Raw genomic sequence first — 19,061 nt, 5'->3', positions numbered from 1 at the left:
TTTGAGGTTTAAGTCAAGTTGGGGTGGTCTGGTCCGGTAAAAGTAGAAAATAAGCGGGTCTTAATTGTGTAAACCACTGAGTAATATTGTTGGATCTTATTTGTCTCGGTAAAGATTAAGGCATGGGTTTAGGTGGACAACAATATCGATGATCGCGGTTTTTGCGTTTTTCTGAGCTTTAAAATCTAACCTATATGTTTGATTTAACTTTGATTTTCCGATTCTGATCCAACTGCATTAGACTTTTTCAGGGACGAAAAAGGTTTAAGTGTGGGGATGTTTGATGTGTTGTAAAACACATTGACTTTCCGTAGCATTTTTATCATGTTTTAATTGTTTTTAGTTTAATTATTAAGTGTTATGGTTTGTTTATGATTGATTTTACAAAGTTGAATATTTATTTGTAGGTTTATAGAAGAGGGTGAAAAAAGAGACAATTTGGAAGAGTTTAGGGGTCTTTTTGGTCAAATTTTTAAAGTTTAAGCAAGGCCCGGTCCAAGCCCATAAGTTAAAAGCCTTATAATATATTATATTAAGTTAATATCTGATGTAATCAGCCATTCTTCATCCCATAATCCCGAAAATCAAAACCCTAACCCCAAGAACCCTAAGTTCCGATCGGACAAGCTGCCGCCGACTGAAAAAAGAAGAAAAAAGGAAGAAAGCTGTGGCGGCTGAGGCTGTTGACGGCTGAGGAAGGAAGAAGGGATCTTTGTGCAGCTGCTAGGGGTTTCAAACATCCAAAATCTCAGCCATAAACCTTTAGTATAAATCTCTAAACTTTGTTTATCTTTCAATAACCCTAACTTTGATTGATTTGGTCTTTTTAATTGAATTGTTTTGCAATTGTTTGATTGTTAGACTTGTTATTGATTAAGTTTGGATCTTGATTGAATTTTATAATGTTTATGATGATGTTTATGGTGTTTTTATTAAGTGTTTGTGGCTGTCCAAAAGTGATGAGTGGCTAAACTAGTTTGTTCTACCTAGGATAGATGATTGTTGCATAGTTTTAACTTGTTTAATGGATTGTTAATGTTCAAGACTTAAATTATTGATGTAAAGTTTAACTAAATCATGAATTAAATTGTGTGTGATGGCTGTGTTTTGTTTGTAATTACTTATAATCCTCTTGCATTAGTTAATTGAATCGGTTTTGATTAATTGATTGCTTGTTAAGCTCTCTACTTGGTGTTTTGGGTTTATTTGCGGGGTGTACAACCGTAGGGATAAGTGGGTAATATATCATATAAAATCAGTTAGAATACACCTTCTTTGAGACCGAGAGGTGATAAGAAGTAACATTGTCTCGTTGCTTTTACTTGTTAGAATTAAGACCGCGCGAGAGCGGGTTTTGTCTTGTCGAGTTTGAGTGTTTATGTGCAATTAGTTGATTTAATTTGGGTTGAGTTAAATTGTTCCTCTATTCTTGGTTGCGTAGTATTCGTCTCCATTAGGATAGTGTGTCGAGGAGACCGAGAGGTGAGTCGTCATTTGAACACGTTAATGATTGTTTGTCCGGTTTGTTCTTTAAAATCAACTAAAATAAGTTAAAGTTTGTTAGAGAGACTGAGAGGTAATTTGACTTTCTTAAACAAGTTTTAGTTGTGTCATCTTTTATAATCGGTGTCTTGAATGTTTTCAATCCGTTGTCTTGTTATTTCTTTCAACATGATTCATTCCTAGGTAGACGTTTTTATTCATTGAATTTAAATCAAAGTTTTCTTAAAGAGTTTTGTTAACAGTTTTCTTTTAATTAAGTTAAGTAGTTAAATAAAATCTTAAAAATCAAATAAATATTATTTTGGTAAGTCTTAATTAGAGTTTCGTAATTAAAAACGTTTTCACGTGTCTTTGAGTTTGACATCCGGACTTCCTTGATGCTATACTATTTATGATCGGTACACGTGCCGGTTTTGTGTGGTTTCTATAGGATTTTCGTTTTTATAAATTTAAAGCTTAATTGTGATTCGTTCTTTATTTATATTATACATTTTCACAAATCACTCGGGTTGAGGAAGAGGAAGAGGCTGCCCTGGTGGACTAAGTGGGGGGGAGGGGTTCCCCGTGTCACACCAGGCTATGACAGGAATTAAAACGCCTCCCGCTATTATCAATATCAACAAAAATAAACAAAGCAGGAAACGAGAGCCAGAGTAAACCCATAAATAAGAACGGCACTTGAATAAAGAAAGAGCGCCCAAAAACAGCAAGGAAAGAAGGATACATCTATGATAACCGGAAACGGGAAATGGTCCCATAAAATCGATGCCCCAAACATCAAAAATTTCAAGAGTTTGTATGGGGTTTTGAGGCATCCCGTTTTTCGATGAAATATTTTCGGTGCGCTGACAAGCGTCACAAGTCTTAACAAATTCCACCGCATATTTTACAACCGACGGCCAATAAAAACCACTATCAAATCCCTTTTGAGCTGTGGCATGCACTCCATGATGACCGCCCGTTAAACCTTCATGAACATGCTTTAGAATATTCAACCCTTCTTCTTTCGACACACATCTTCTAAGAATTCGGTCACCACCAATCTTGAAAAGAAAAAGGATCATCCCAAACATACCGATTAACATTCCGAAAAAATTTCTTCTTTTGTTGAGTAGTCATCCCTGTTAACACAAGGCCCGTAGATAAGAAATTAGCAAAATCGGTGAACCATGGCAAACCTTGCTTTTCGACCGTAACAAAATCAATCGACTCATGCGGGAATCTATCACCAATTTCTTCTTCGCGAATCTCTTCTCTCTTTGGATCTTCTAAACGAGAAAGATGATCCGCCGCAACATTCTCCGCCCCCCTTCTTGTCTTTAATCTCTATATCAAACTCGAAAAGTAAGAGAATCCATCGTATGAGACGGGGCTTCGCGTCTTTCTTGTGAAAGAGAAAACGCAACGCCGCATGATCGGTAAAAACGGTGGTCTTTGAAAGTACGAGATAAGACCGGAACTTGTCAAATGCAAACACAACGGCTAAAAGTTCCTTTTCGGTGGTGGTGTAGTTTTCTGGGCATCATTTAAAGTCTTGCTCGCATAATAAATAGGGTGAAAATGTTTATCACGCCTTTACCCCAAAACCGCTCCAACCGCATAATCGCTTGCATCACACATGAGCTCAAAAGGTAAATTCCAATCCGGTGACACGAGAATAGGAGCACTTACAAGTTGATCTTTCAGAAACTTGAACGCCTTCAAACAATCTTCATCGAACACAAAAGGGACATCTTTCTCTAAGATCCGAGTCATCGGGTGGGTAATCTTTGAAAAAGTCTTTAATAAACCGCCGGTAGAAACCCGCATGACCAAGAAAACTTCTTATAGCTTTGACATTTGTCGGTGGAGGAAGCCTACTAATCGTGTCAATCTTCGCCCGATCCACCTCTATACCATCTCTTGAAATTTTATGACCCAAAACTATCCCTTCCGTCACCATAAAGTGACACTTTTCCCAATTCAACATCAACTTCATCTCAATACACCTCTTCAACATTTTCTCAAGATTAACTAAACAATGATCGAAAGAATTACCATACACCGAAAAATCATCCATAAAAACCTCCATGGACGTCTCTAGCATGTCTTGAAAAATTGCCACTATACAACGCTGAAAGGTAGCCGGAGCATTACACAACCCAAATGGCATGCGACGATACCCATATGTACCATACGGACACGTAAAAGTCGTCTTCTCTTGGTCTTCTGGTGCGATTGGAATCTGAAAATAACCTGAAAAACTGTCAAGAAAACAATAAAACTGTTGACCCGCGAGACGCTCCAACATTTGATCAATAAACGGTAACGGGAAGTGGTCCTTTCGAGTAGCATCATTCAACCTCCGGTAGTCAATACAAACCCTCCAACCGGTAACCGTACGCGAAAGGATAAGTTCATTCTTCTCGTTCATGACAACCGTCATCCCCCCTTTCTTTGGAACAACTTGAGTCAGACTTACCCATGGAGAATCCGAAATCGGATAGATCACCCCGACATCCAACAACTTAAGAACCTCTTTCTTGACAACTTCTTGCATATTTGGATTCAAACGCCTTTGGGGTTGAACCACCGGTTTATATTCATCTTCCATCAAAATCCAGTGGGTACAATAAGCGTAACTAATACCTTGAATATCCTAAAGTCTCCATGCAATCTCCCCTTTATTCATCTTTAATACTTCTATCAATTTTGACTTTTCTTCCTCACTCAACTTAGACGAAACAATAACGGGCAAATCCAAGTCCTCTTCAAGATACGCATACTCTAAATGTGACGGAAGAACCTTTAATTCCAACGGAGCGGGTTTTTCGACCTCTTTTTCACAAATAATTTCACTAACCTCCATAATCTCCGCCGAACAAGAAACATCATCTACCAATTTTTCCTCACCATCCTCCATAATTTCCGTTAACTCGTCATCCATCTCCATCCCAACCAAATCGGTACCACAAATATAATCAAGACACTTATCAAAACCCGAAATAAAAGAATTAAGAAAATATACCGAATGGCATGGACCACTAACATCGTCACTATCATCCCGGTGCTTCATCAACTTTGCAATATCATAAATAACATTCTCGTCACCAACCCGAAGTGTAATTCGCCCCTCATACACATCAATAAGAGCCTTAGCCGTTCTCAAAAACGGCCAGCCGAGAATTATGGGGACTTTCTCGTCGGCCTCCATGTCAAGTACCACAAAATCAACCGGAAATACAAACTTGTCAACTTTTACTAATAAATTTTCAATAATACCTCACGGATACTTAACCGAACGATCCGCCAATGACAACGACATACGAGTCGGTGTAAGCTCACCCAACTCCAACTTCTCAAAAAACGAATACGGCATAAGATTAATACTCGCACCCAAATCCGCCAACGCTTGACTCATCATATCACTTCCGAATGTACATGGGATTGTAAACACACCCGGATCTGATAACTTTTCCGGGACCCGATTTAACACAACCGCCTAACAACCCCCGCTAAGTGGAATAGATGAAATCTCTCCCAACCGATCTTTTCTCTTGAGTAAATCTTTCAAAAATTTCGCATACTTTGGCATGTGTTGGAGAGCTTCAACAAATGGAAGTTTAATCTTTAATTGTTGGAACATATCTAGAAAGTGCCCGTATTCCCGCGTGTACTTTTGATTCTTGAGACGAGCGGGATAAGGAACATGGGCAATATTAATTTCAGGTGGTGGCCGAAATACGACCGGCTCTCTCTCAACTTGTGGCTCGATAATTGGTGTTTTAATTTGTGACTTACCCGGAGCCTCCAACTCGATCTCTTCGTCCACCGCTTCCTCTTCTTCAACTCCACCCGTTTCTTTAACTACCTCGGGACCCAAAACCCTTGCGTTACGAGTAGTAATTGCTTTCAGTTGAGCGGCCGGATTCGTCTGAGTAGAACCCGAAAACTGTCCTTGAGGCCTTTCATCGAGACGACGAGCAATGTCACCAACGGTCCTTTGAAGGTCAAGCAAAGAATATTGTTGATTCTTTAAGAGCATATCAGGTTCGGCAAACTTTTCTGTGTAACTTGATCCCTCTCTAAGATTTGCTTCATCATATCTTCTAGACGTCTCATTCCTCCATTAGAATCCTGCACATTATTTTGAACATTAGTACCATTGTTATTATTAGTATTATTATACTGACCTTGTCCTTGATTGTAAGAATTTTGGTAGCCGGGTGGTGCGCCAGTCGGACGCCAGTTGGAGTTATTCTGATTCGGATTCTTGTAGATGTTCCAATTCTGATTGTTGTTGAAGTTGTTGTTGGGAAACCTATTCTGAGAACCAACATAATCGACTTGTTGATTCATCACCGGGCACTCCAAGGTGCCATTTCCACCTCTACAAAACTCACACTTGTCCACCTTAGTCTTGAGTTCCTTCACCTCTCGGGTTAGTGATTCGAAAGCAGAAGCCACAGTAATATCCAGATTAACCTGGTGTACACCTCGAGAAGATGAGGATGTACTGCTAACGGGAGTGGAATTCCCGCGTCGTGGCCCTTTGGCGAGGTCTGATTGAGCGAAGCTCTCAAACATCTCGTTACATTCGGCGACAGTCTTCCTAGCCAGTAGACTTCCTCCTGCGGCCGTGTCGAACCGAACTTGGGTTTCGTAGTTCAACCCATTGTATAATTTCTCCACGAGAGCCCATGGTGTGAGACCATTCTGTGAGCATCGAGATAACAAGCTCTGAAAACACTCCCAAGCATGTCAAAATTGCTCATCCGGCTCCATGTGAAACGAATGAATCTGATCGCGAAGAACAGCCGCTTTAGCCGGTGGGAAGTACCTCTTGATAAATGCGGAACGTAGTGCTTCCCAAGTGGTGAACGTGCCAGGTGTATGCGTGTCAAGCCAAATAGCTTCTTTACCTGTAAGTGAAAAATGAAAAACATGTAAGAAAATTGCATCTTCAGTAGCACCTTGCAATTTAAAAGTTTTCAAAACGCGGTAAAGTCGGTTAATATGAGACGGCGCATCCTTGTCATCGTTCCCATGAAACTGATTAGTTTGAACGATGTTGTTCATGATGTATGACGGAATCTGCCACGAAATGGGGTTGTCGATTGCGGGGACAATGATGCATGACTGGTTTCCGGTTAAGCTATCGAAGGCTTGAGCAGCAATTGTCCTATCGTCGGCCATTTGAACGTTTGGTTGAATTCTTGGACTTTCGGGTGGTGAACTGTGTGGTGACGATTTTTGTGAAGAAGTAGCTTCTGACGGTGGTTTCTCTGCTGACGAGCTGGTCTCGGTCTTGAATGGAGAAAAATCCAGATTTACCAGCGGTGGTTCTTGCGAACGAAGATGTGGCATAAACCTGAAATCGCAACAGACCAAGTAAGTAGACTAAAAAATAAAATTAAAAGCTAAAAACGAAAGTAAACTAAAATTAACTTAGACTCCTACGACTCAAACGAAAATAAAACAAATAGCACGTATGTAGCAATTAAGTCCAAATAAAGCAAATAACGCAATCGCTAGGAGACCCCGACAACGGCGCCAAAAACTTGATGTGCTTGAAGTAGTCAAATAATTATTAACTAAAAATAAACTAATCTAGACACTAACTAATACTCTAGACCCTTAAACTTAACTTAAACTACTAACCGGCAAGTGAACCGGTCGACCCTAGTACAGCTAAGTAAGTCCGGTTATCGAACCCACAAGACTCTTTAAATTACGAAACTAGCAAATTAGACTCAACTACAAGACACGACTATTTATTAATAATATTTGAGAAGGATTTTAAAACTAATTAATTAAAACTCTAATAATAATTAACTAATGATTACTTTAATTTAACTATTAATAAACTAATTAATATAATAATAAAACAAACCCTAATTATTATAATAGTAATAATAAAACATAATAATTACTTATTAATTAATTAATAAAACTTAAACCCTAATTAGTTTTAACTAATAAACAATTTAGAAAACTTGGATTAATTCAGATGATTAAAATAACTACCCAGGTCGGAATCCCCAAAGTTACGGTTAATAATTTAAATGGAAAAAAAGCAAGTTATGGAACCGGGATCATAAGATAGACCCTTGACAGAAAACCCGAACAGGACCTTTGAACTTCAAGAAGACGCCTATGGATTTCTAACAAGTTTTAAGACTCACCAGTTTTATATTAAACTTCCTTACGGTTATTTAATTGCTTATGTCTAAGTATCTTTTATGACGAAAACCTACCTTACAGCGCGGAATTCAAAAGATAGCAAAGCAAACCCAATTAATTTAATAGACTAAGCTGACAATCAAATCTAGACGGACTCCTTACGAAGAACTAAATCTAGCAATCCCGACAAGCAAATATCTATTAATAGCCTATCACTTTACAGCTTTTTAGACTAGCAGCTCACTTTTATTTGTTTAATTGATTTTATTGTTTGATATTAATCATAAACTAGTCAAGAACACACAGTAAATGACCTAACAAAATCCTATCCTATGAAACAATCAACAAGGGCAATGTGAAAAAATAAATTCAAGTAAACAAAACCAAGCAATCATACGCATCAACTAAATCAAACTCAACCGTTTACTTAGAACATAATATCCATAACAAAACGAAAATCCAAATAAAATCAAACTGAACTAAGGTTCATCACGACCTAGGCAGTCAATGGAATTTAGCCTAGCATATTAAAATCTAAATCAAACAAAACAAATAATAACGAAAACATGGTGAAAGTATAAGAAACGGGGAATCGAAGATGATAAAACCCGTAAACTCGAACGTGAACGTGTAGCTCTTCACCGGATGTTCTCTCGCCTTCAAAATCACCAACAAACGCGAAAGATAGCTCCAAGAACTCTCCAAAATCGGCCAAGGGTTTCAGGTTATGTCAGGTTTAAGTTAAATGTGTTTAAATAACCAAAACAAGGCCCACATTAAGCGAAAACGAAATTAATTAAGCCCAGTTTTGCCTAGGCTCCGCGCGGAGGGCATTTGGCCTCCCACCTTCGCGCGGTGCGGCGTGCTTCTCCATGGGGGCCGGTCAGACCGGCTCGATCTGACAGGTTCTCTGTTCTGGTTGTTTCTGACGCGTTCCGGATCTCTGTTTCGGCTCGTTTTAGCTCGTTTTTTGCCCTTTTTAATCACGATCAAATCCCAGAACCTACGAAACATAGAAATGTTAGTAGTATACAAATATCGACTGAAAATGAACAAAAGCTATTAAAATATTAATTAAAATGAACAAGGAAACATATATATTTAGCATTATATCAGTCTCCGTGACTTGAGTGATCTCCTCATCTGACTGCTCAACATATTCCAAGGATCTCAACCTCTCCATTTCATCTTCTTCATCCAGTCTCCTAGAAATTTCTTCCACTTGACGTTGGAGATCTGTAATAATATCCTGGTGATTTTTGAAGATGGTATCATGCTTAACGAACATCTTTTGGGTATCTGTAGCCATGTATTGGACCAACATTTTTTCTATCCTACCCATAGCAGCTACATCCTCATCAGAAAGGCTTTTAGAAAATTGATCATAACAATGCTCCTGGTGTTGCTGAGGTTACTGATAGGAATTTTCAAAATAATACGGAAAAGGTCCCTGTGAAAAATTTTGCACCGGCTGCACAGAAGGGTTAGTACGATTATATGGACATGCACGAGTCATATGACAACCAGCACATCTATAACAAATAAAGCGAGAACCCTTGTATGGACAATCATAGTGTAAATGAGGATCACCACATGTATCACAATTAACGTTACTATTATATGGACATTTAATGGTAAAGTGAGGTCCATTACAAATTTCACACATAATTACAACAATCTAAACAAGCAAAAGACACGGACAGTTAGACACCTATGACTAACAATAAAAAAATATAATAATAATAAACACGTAAAAAGCTAATTAACTAAAACCCAAAAAACTCAAAAGCAAAAACACAATAGCACATATATAACAAGTAAGTCCAATCAAAACTAATAACGCAATCGCCAAGAGTCCCCGGCAACGGCGCCAAAAACTTGATGTGCTAGAAACAGTCAATTAAATATTAACTAAACTAAACAAGTAATAAAAACTAGACTTAAGACTCAACTACACAAAACACCGGCAAGTGAACCGATCAATTGTACTAAAGCTAAGTAAGTCCGGAATATCGAACCCACGGGACTCTATAAATTACGTTAATTAACTAATTAGACTCGACTTACGACACGACTATTTATTATTAATATTTAAAGGGGGATTTTAAACTAAGATTAAGCTAAGAAATTAAATAAACAAGTGAACGAGAAAACAAGCAATTAATCACGAGATCGAAACCAATCAGAGAAGGAATCTACCTAGGTAAGAATCCCATGAATCAACAATCATCAAGCAATGGACAAATAACATGATTATGGAAACTGATTTCTAAACTTATTCATCTAACAAACCCTAAGGACCATTGACTGAATCAAACGAAATCCCAAAGAATGAATATTAGATTATTAAGCAATCAGTTATATTGACTTCCTTATGGTTATCAAATAGGGTTAATTAATAGTATCTAAAGCAAGCAATCTTACGAAACACAAAACTCTAGATAACTTGATAAACTTAACATGACATCATGAAAAAGGATCAACACAATAAGCAAGAATATTGTCACTACTATCCTAACATGCAATTGACCAAGACACATGAAAGTCGTAATTAACGATTAATAAGCTTCTATGATCTAATAGGCCTATTCAACCATAATAATCAAAACACCAAGTAATGATTAAACATGAACCCTGATATCTAAAGAACACAATCAATAGAAAGCAAGATCCATGTGAAGCAATAATTAATAATGAACCAAGATATTAAACATTCATATGCATCATGTAAACAAAATCAAGTCTTTTACTATTAATAAAACGAAACCATAATCAAAGCATAAGTCCAAAGCAAGAATCAAGTCTCTAACATGTTCATCAAACCTAGGTAGACATGAATTCTAGCCTAGAATTATTATTGAAAACAATTCTAAACAAATATTAAAAACAAAGAGGAAAGACATCAAAAATAATGAACAAGGAACGAAAGTTAGAGCGATAAAACTCTTTGCGATTGATCCTTGAACACCCGGATGAAAGCTCTCTTGATCCTCCTTAGTTCCTAGCTTCAAATCACCTTTAAATCCTTGGAAAACCTCTTGAAATCGGCTGCCACTAAGCTTAGTTTCGGCTAGGTTTGCAAAAGATGTTTATATAAACGAGTACCGGGCTTGGGCTTGCGAAAAATCGGCTGCCGCGCGGCCCCCCTTGGCTTCACCTCCGCGCGGAGCGGCGTACTCAATGGATGGGCTACGGATTTTTGTTGTTAATTCTTGTTATTTGTTGCCAAATCTTGATGTTATTCTTCCTTGAACTCTAAGTAATGCTTAGAACCTTCTAGATCTTCCTTCCCTTGATCACCCAGCCACCATCTACATGAACATAAATCAAAACTCGTAAATGAAGTAATCATGTAATCAATGATAAGCAAAACGAGCATAAACTTCGCATAAAATGATAGAAAGAATTAAGTTTAACTTGCAAGACACCAAAAGATATAAAAACACGATAAACATAACATACTTGACTCAAAACTTAAATTAAATAAAGATAAACGAAACACGAACTAAAAGAAACTCAAACATTAAATAAACGTAACTTTACAAGGGATTCGAGATGTATGAATAAATGTATATCAATGCCCCTCTGCCGCTTGTCGATGAATCTGATGATATCTTCGACTCTCCTTGATTATTTGATCCCAAATCTCGGCAGAATTCGTGGAATCCGGGGAACCCATTTTTTTTTTGAAGAAGTATGAAATGAATAAAATGGTTGGTATTTTATGTTTGCGTTTGTGTATGATATGGTGAAAATGGTTGAATTGGTTTGATGTTTATATTAAGTTTTTAATTTTGATTTTTTTTATATTTGACCGTTATCCAACAGTAATATTAATTATTATATTACTTTTTCTTCTTCCAAGCGACGAGAGCTTCTTGCCACCGCCCCTTATCGCCCCAATATCGCCCGGGGGGCGGTGTTCCCCCCAAAATCGCCCTCCAAATTTGCCCACTACGTTAAGCCTAAGGGATACTCTCGGTCTTCAAGTATAGGAATTGAAATCCCAAGAAATGGTATTCACCGTAGAAATAGTAATGCAACTCTTAAGTGAGGTTTCCTATGTATCTACAAATGGGAGAGAGAATGAAATAGATTATTATGAATACGAATAAATAAAATGAAAACAAGTTTTTTATCGGTTAATAAAATCATTTTTATGTATCTATTTCATTTTCTTTAAACATCTCAATTTTATTATATCCACGCTTATACTTTTTTATCCCATTACCTATTTTACCAGATACCACTTCTATCACCCTCCTGCCATCACCTCCGTTGCCACCACCCACACACCACATGTTGGGTGCCACCACTACTACTAACCACCATCACTCGTCGTGCCACTTCACTGACAACACCATCAACGCCTCGCTGCCCACCACTGCCACCCACACATCACCACCAACCCCATTCATCATCATTTTTATCTTATTCCTTTGTCGTGTTTCGGCTACCAAAAAATACAAAATAATGATATGTGAGTCACTCATTGAAATGGATTCTCCGATAAAGGCATTTATTTAACGATGAATATACTATAGTATCAAATAGTTTATTCACCAACTAGCTTTAGAGCACACATAATAATATAAATAATTAAGTTACAAATAAAGCAATACATAATGTATATAGAAAAATGTGTTACATCTATGCTTGTATCATTATACATAAATTGATTCTTTTTATATCATAAAATGATTTTTTTCCAAAAAATAACCTTAATAAAAAACACACGTGCAAAAACATACACAAGAACACTCTGTCTATTGAAAATTTATTCTCAGTATCATGTATGTATAATTGAAAGAAATTTGGTTATGACCAAATTTCGAAGAATACTTCTCATATAATAATAGTTTCGAGCTGCATCATTAAAAAGATTTTGATAAGTTTGAGAGACTTTTCGACTTTGCCAATGGACAAAAAAAAATAACATATTAACCCGTTCAATTTTGTGAATTTTTTGCTTCACTTGAGCATAATTTTGTACGACATGCTTCACATACAACTTTCTGATCGCTATTCAAGAAAAGTCAATGCTGATACAAATGTTTCTAATTTGATAAAAGTTTAAGTATTGATAAGTCTGGAGGTAGCATGTCAGAAGCGGTTGTCATTTTTCCTTAAATATTAATAGTCATGTGAGAAATATTCAATGTGCAAAATCCCGAATCTTTTGACTATTAAAAAATGTCATTAAAAATAAATTCGAAACTCAGTCACATGTTAAATTCTAACTTTCATTTGTTTTACATTTTCAAGTCAAAACTTTGAACTCGTAACAAGTTTGACGATAAATCTATTTGCATTCTCAAAATTTTAAAAATATTCATATTACCCTTTTTTACACGTAACAAATTTGAGCTAAATGTTGTTAATTCGTACCAAACGATCTATTTATCAACATTTAACCCGTAACAATCAAATTTAAGTTTCACCAAAAACTCGAAGCAATCCTTAATAAAAAAACCCAAGAAACTAAATATGATAAACTTTATTATATTTGAAAGTGATTGGTATATATTATACTTACAATTTAACCCATTATGTATAGTTTACTAAATTAACCGAAAAATTAAATAGATAGATTTAAATCATATATTTATAATTTATATACTTATATGACAATGTAAAAAAAAGCAACAGATAAATGAATTTACTTTTAAAAAATGGATCAACTTTTAAGCATATATTTATAATTTAATGATTAAAAAATTACTTTGTAAATTAAAAGCATATTAGTGTTTTTATTTTTTTAATTTACAATCTTTAACAATATACATAGTATAATATGTTAATGATAACAATTAAACTATATTCTTTACAATATTTAATAAACATGGTTTGTTGTAGATTTTTGGATTTCACCAAGTTGTGAAATATATTCAAACACTGTACATTAGTATAATATGTAAATATTTTTAGTATAAAAGTGTATAAATATAATTCATATAGAGTTTAAAGAAAAGTAAATAATTTAATTAGATATAATATAAATGTAGTGTAAAAGAAAAGTGAATAATTATTAACCTATGTCATATATTAGTTTTGAAAGGAAAAAATTGTAAGGATCAACCACAAACTGACACATGTCACAATTATTTTACTTTATTAGAATAGGTAGATTAATACATGGCTCAAATTATTAACAGAGGGGAAAAACGGACGAGAATGATTTATAATCATATAAAAAAACCTCTTAAAAAATAAAAAAAATAGCTCAAAATTTAATAAACGAAAAAAATAAAAAAAAAACATAAAAATTTTTCCACCATCTTCATCGTTCTATAAAACACAATGTTGAGGGAAAAATATGTGTGTGTTTTTGTATATCATTGTGTTTTGTATTTATTTTCGTTATCGATTTTGTCTTTTTCCTTGGCATTGTGTCTTTTTTTCTTGATATTGTGTTATATTACTCAACATTGTGTTATGTATTGTATTATATTTTGCGATCTATTGTGGTTTTTTTTTAAATTATAACTGTGTCTTTTGTTCATTTTCGTCATTATGTCTTTCCGTTATTTTTTTAACGAAAATTATGGAGGAAATATTTGATTTTTTTAAAACGAATATTTCAAGGGAATAAGTATAACCAACTGGAAGTGCCTGAAAGACGACCTCAGTACATTCGGTTTGTAAAGCGGAAAGAGGGGGGATGGGTCACACGCCAACCATTAGTCCAATTTTCAACCAGAATAGAATTGCAAATTTGAGAAGAATAATCTGCACTTCTCTTGGAGTACAGTGACTTTTACTAGTCTCCACCCTCTTATCTCCTCTTTAATTTTCTTCGACTTTTTTTTTTTTTTGCCTTCGATAGTTGTTTCAAATCTTGAAATTAGTCATCACATAGATTGTTCGCATAAACTTGTTTGGCGTGTTCAATCGCAAAGATCTAGTTCGCACTCAATCACATATAAAAGCTCGTAAAAAATACGAAGAACGGGTTAGCAATGAGAACAAGAGATTTTGGGCAACTCCTATGTTATACGTTTGAACTTAACTTTCTAGTATCCACACATCTACACAAATCATTAATTTTAATCATTAAATCAGAGTGTGTAACACATTGAGATTTTTATAACCTCAAACATGCATTAACATTTGTGCATATTATTAAAATGGACATATTTGATAGTAAAATTATTTCAGAAAATGTATTTTGGCATGTCCTAATGTGGAGGGGGAATCAAAGAGGTGTGGCCAAAACGCCTTTTGCCTTTTATTATCCCTAACTTATTTGCATCCTTCCAAAGTCCAAACAGACCGTACCAAAACAAAACAAAACACTAAATGCTAACCAATGTTGTTGAGACCGGACCGGACCGGCCGGTCGAACCTGTTCGACCGGGATTCGGTCCACCGACCGGTCCGGTTCACACAGTTTCGCTCGGCTGTCAGAGAACCGGCCGGTCGGACCGGAAAACCGGACCGGTTGAACCGGTTTTGGATGAAAAAAAAATATTTTTTTTTGAAAAATCATTTTTTAAGCTTGACGCGTCATTTTTTGACCAAATTTGTTCGGCCGGATCGACCGGTTGAACCGGTAGGCCGTCCGGTTTGGTGTCCGGTCCGGTTATGAAAACTTTGATGCTAACCATCACAATCTACCCACTTTTGGTATGAATTAAAAAACAAAAAATGCATACCACGCTCCATCCTTTACTGTAAAAATTAAGTTAAATCAAAATTACATTTTCTTATATGAAAAACTTCTAAGTAACTACTAACGCATATATAGCCATATGTTATGGTTGGGGCGAAAAGGGGTGAGAAGTGTCCCCCCCCGCCCCGCGGCGATATTTGGCGAAAAGGGGCGGGGGCGGGTGGAAGTTATCGCCCAGCATGTTTAAAAATAATAATATTTTATTAATATTACCGTTGACAACGGTCAACAATAAAAAAAATAATTAATTAAAACAATATATATATATAAACAAACACCTTCTTCTCCATTTTATACACAATTCATACCCAAATTCTTCAAAAAAATCTAGCAAAATGAATCATAGAAACAACCCGAACCAACCGAAACATCCATTCCCTCCTTTCGGTCAACTCCATAGTTCGCAAAACCAACCGAACGTGAACTTACAATGGAACCCGATGAACCTAAACCAACCGAGCTATCCGTTTCAATTTCCCGACCCGAACCTAAACATGTACGCCAACTATCTCATGCCCCAAAACTTAATGTCGGCGTTCGGCTCTACACCACCGGAGTCGGAGCCTGTGACGGTGCCGGAGACGCAAACGGAACGGGCCTCCGGTTCAAGCCAAAAGCCGACCCGTAAACACAAAAATAAACAATCGGGGGAGCCGATGGCGCAACGTGATCCATACAAGCAATGGACCGAGGAGGAGGTGGCCCTCGCAAGGGCTTGGATCGTCATTTCGGAGGATCCCAACGTCGGTAAGTTTTTTAATATTAAGTATTTATTAAAAATGTATTTAGTGTTTATTAAAATGTATTATAATTGTGACAAATAATTTTAATTTGTAGCTAACTTTCAAGCCACTAGGGTGTTTTGGAAGAAAGTATTTGAAGCTTGGCTCGCAATCAGGGGCGGACCCACATAGTGTGGATCGGGGTCCCGGGACACCAATGTTTTTTAAAAATTTATTAGAAGCGGTATATTAAATTTTTTGAGGACCCCATAAGATTTAATACTTGGAACCCATACTATTAATGTTGATGTGGTCTGGTGGAAAGTCCCTTGTTTTATCTTTGAAAGGTCATGGGTTCAAGTCTTACAAGGCTCAGTTTTTGGTTTTTTGTGTTAATTTTTAGTGTTAATCAATCATTTGATTGCTAATGTTGCAATGATAACTTTGGAAACATTCAAACACCTCTAAAATACATATCATTGTTTTCAACTTTATGCATGGTTTTCTTTAGAAACATTCAAACACTTTAAAATATCAGCTTTATTTTTCACTAGTTTAAGTTAATGGTTTTCAACACATGCTTATGAAAGGGTGGATCTAGGTTCTATCTCAAAAATGTTTAAGAAAGGGAAAACAAAGTGTTTATGTGTCAACCCGACCCATTTTGACCCGTTCAGGTAGTGATGATTGAAAAGAAAGTTTTATTATGATATTGTTTTTTATTATGTTCTTCACCTCGACCCGACCTGAACAACGACCGACCCGAAAAATTTGAACACCGAAAATGTGGGACCCCATTGGCAAAAAATCCTGGGTCCGCCACTGCTCGCAATAATCGGTAAACCCGAAGACAGGGGAAAAGAAGCGGTCCAAGCCCACTGAAAGGGGCTTAACGCCGATTGTCAAAATTTGCCGGGATATATAACCGGTTGCAGGGGCCCGGTTGGCGTAGCGGGTATAACGACGGCGACATTATAACTCAAGCCTTGAGCGACTTTCGAGCTCAAGGCCAACCCGAAGGGCGGTCCGGGAAACCGTTCAAGTATTTAAATTGTTGGAAAAAACTACGCCAATGCGCGAAATGGAACGGGGCACCAACCGTTCCGGTCTCCAGACGAGCCGGCTCATCCCGGCCTTCAAAAAGTCGAAGACATCGTCGTCGACAAATCCGAGCACACCAAACACACCCTCCGATCCTCGTAGCTTCTTCGAGGACGACGCGAGTTAATTTAGCCGACGACGAAGAAGTACAGGAGTTGCCTCGACCACGCGGGAGATCGAGAAAAAATAAGGGGAAAGTTCGTCGTCAACATAATTCAATACGGCGCCAGTGAAGACGTCGGACAATTAAACGAGTTGGTCCATTGTTTGGAAACAAATGCCACGGTAATAGGAAACGACATTCGAGCATCCAACAAATAACAAGAAAATCTGAACCAGACGTTGGAATTACGTCAAATGAAAGAAGACTACGAATCCCTCATATCGGAGGGGTTTCACGAGGATCCCGCATTATTGTTTCAATCACGACGTGAAAAAAATGCGCGAATATTACGGATATTAGTTTCTTTTTTTTACTTATGTTTTTTTTAGTTATGTATTTTTTTTAGTTATATATATTTTTTTTGTATTTCTTTTTAATTTTAATACATTTTTATTTTATTATTTAATTTTCTTGGTTTTTATTTGTTTAGTTTAATTATACAAAGAAAATAATAAAAAAAAGATATTGTGGGCCCAGTTTGTATCCCCTACACCATTACACCCCAAAAACAAATTTTCACCACTTGCTGACTGGGTGTCACGTGTCGCAATTCGCCCCCATTTGTAGCCTCTCCACTACGCATAGCCTAATGAAATTGTTTATTGCATCAGATTGACCATATCAACATATTTTTGACCAAAAAGATCTCAACATGAGACAACGACGATTGGCCGAATTACTTATGATTACGATTGCGAAATTCGCTACCATCCCGGTAAGGTGAATGTTGTCGCTGATGCCCTAAGTCGAAAGGTTAATGTTAAATCCGTTCTGCTTCTAAGCGTTGTTGTTCAAACCGTTCTTCAAATCCGTATCTTTCAAGCTCAACGTACCTCCGTTGAAGAAGGTAACATGTACGACGAAATGTCATGTGGAGCCGAACTTCAACTCGAAACCAAACCCGATGGTCTCTCGTACTTTCTCAATCATTTATGGGTTCCCGATCGCGGTGACCTTCGTACTTGTATACTAGACGAAGCTCACAATTCGCGATATTCCCTTCATCCTGGTGCGGATAAAATGTATTTCGATTTTCGTGCTACCTTTTGGTGGCCGGGTATGAAAAAGGACGTAGCGTTGTTTGTATCTAAATGTCTTACCTGTTCAAAAGTCAAAGCCGAACACCAAAGACCTTTTGATCTACTCGAGCTACCACCGATTCCCGTTTGGAAATGGGAAGACATTGCTATGGACTTTATCACTAAACTACCCAACACCCAAAAAGGAAACGATAGTATTTGGGTGATCATCGATCGTTTACCTAAATCTGCTCATTTCATTCCGATCCGCGAAAAGTATTCTGTCGAGCAGCTTGCTCAAATCTATGTTCGGTAAATTGTGTCCCGACACGGTTTACCATTGACTATCATCTCCGATCGCGATTCTCGTTTTACCTCTCATTTTTGGCGTTCACTTCAAGAAGTTTTGGGAACACGTCTCGATCCAACTTGATCTCATAACAAAGTTTGGACCGATAAAACCGAACACTCGCTTAATGGACGTTGTTAGTTCTAAAACAATAGAACTACATACTTGGTTAAGTCTTACTAAATTTTATTGAGTTATCTCATAACATTTATTATTTGGAAAGTTGACTTTGGGTTTGACCAATTATCAAGACCCGAACCAACAACCCGAACACTCGTTAAAACCCGTTTTAGTATCTATATTATAAAGGGGCTTGCATTCTTGCATTTTTACCCACCTTATTACTTAACATAAGTTGAGTAAATATTAA

The sequence above is a fragment of the Bidens hawaiensis genome, unplaced genomic scaffold (assembly GCF_021521415.1).
Source record: "Bidens hawaiensis isolate Kalapana, Puna unplaced genomic scaffold, B.hawaiensis_p1.1 tig00008883_1, whole genome shotgun sequence".
Lineage (NCBI taxonomy): Eukaryota > Viridiplantae > Streptophyta > Magnoliopsida > Asterales > Asteraceae > Bidens > Bidens hawaiensis.
Note: the sequence above shows the minus strand (reverse complement) of the source record.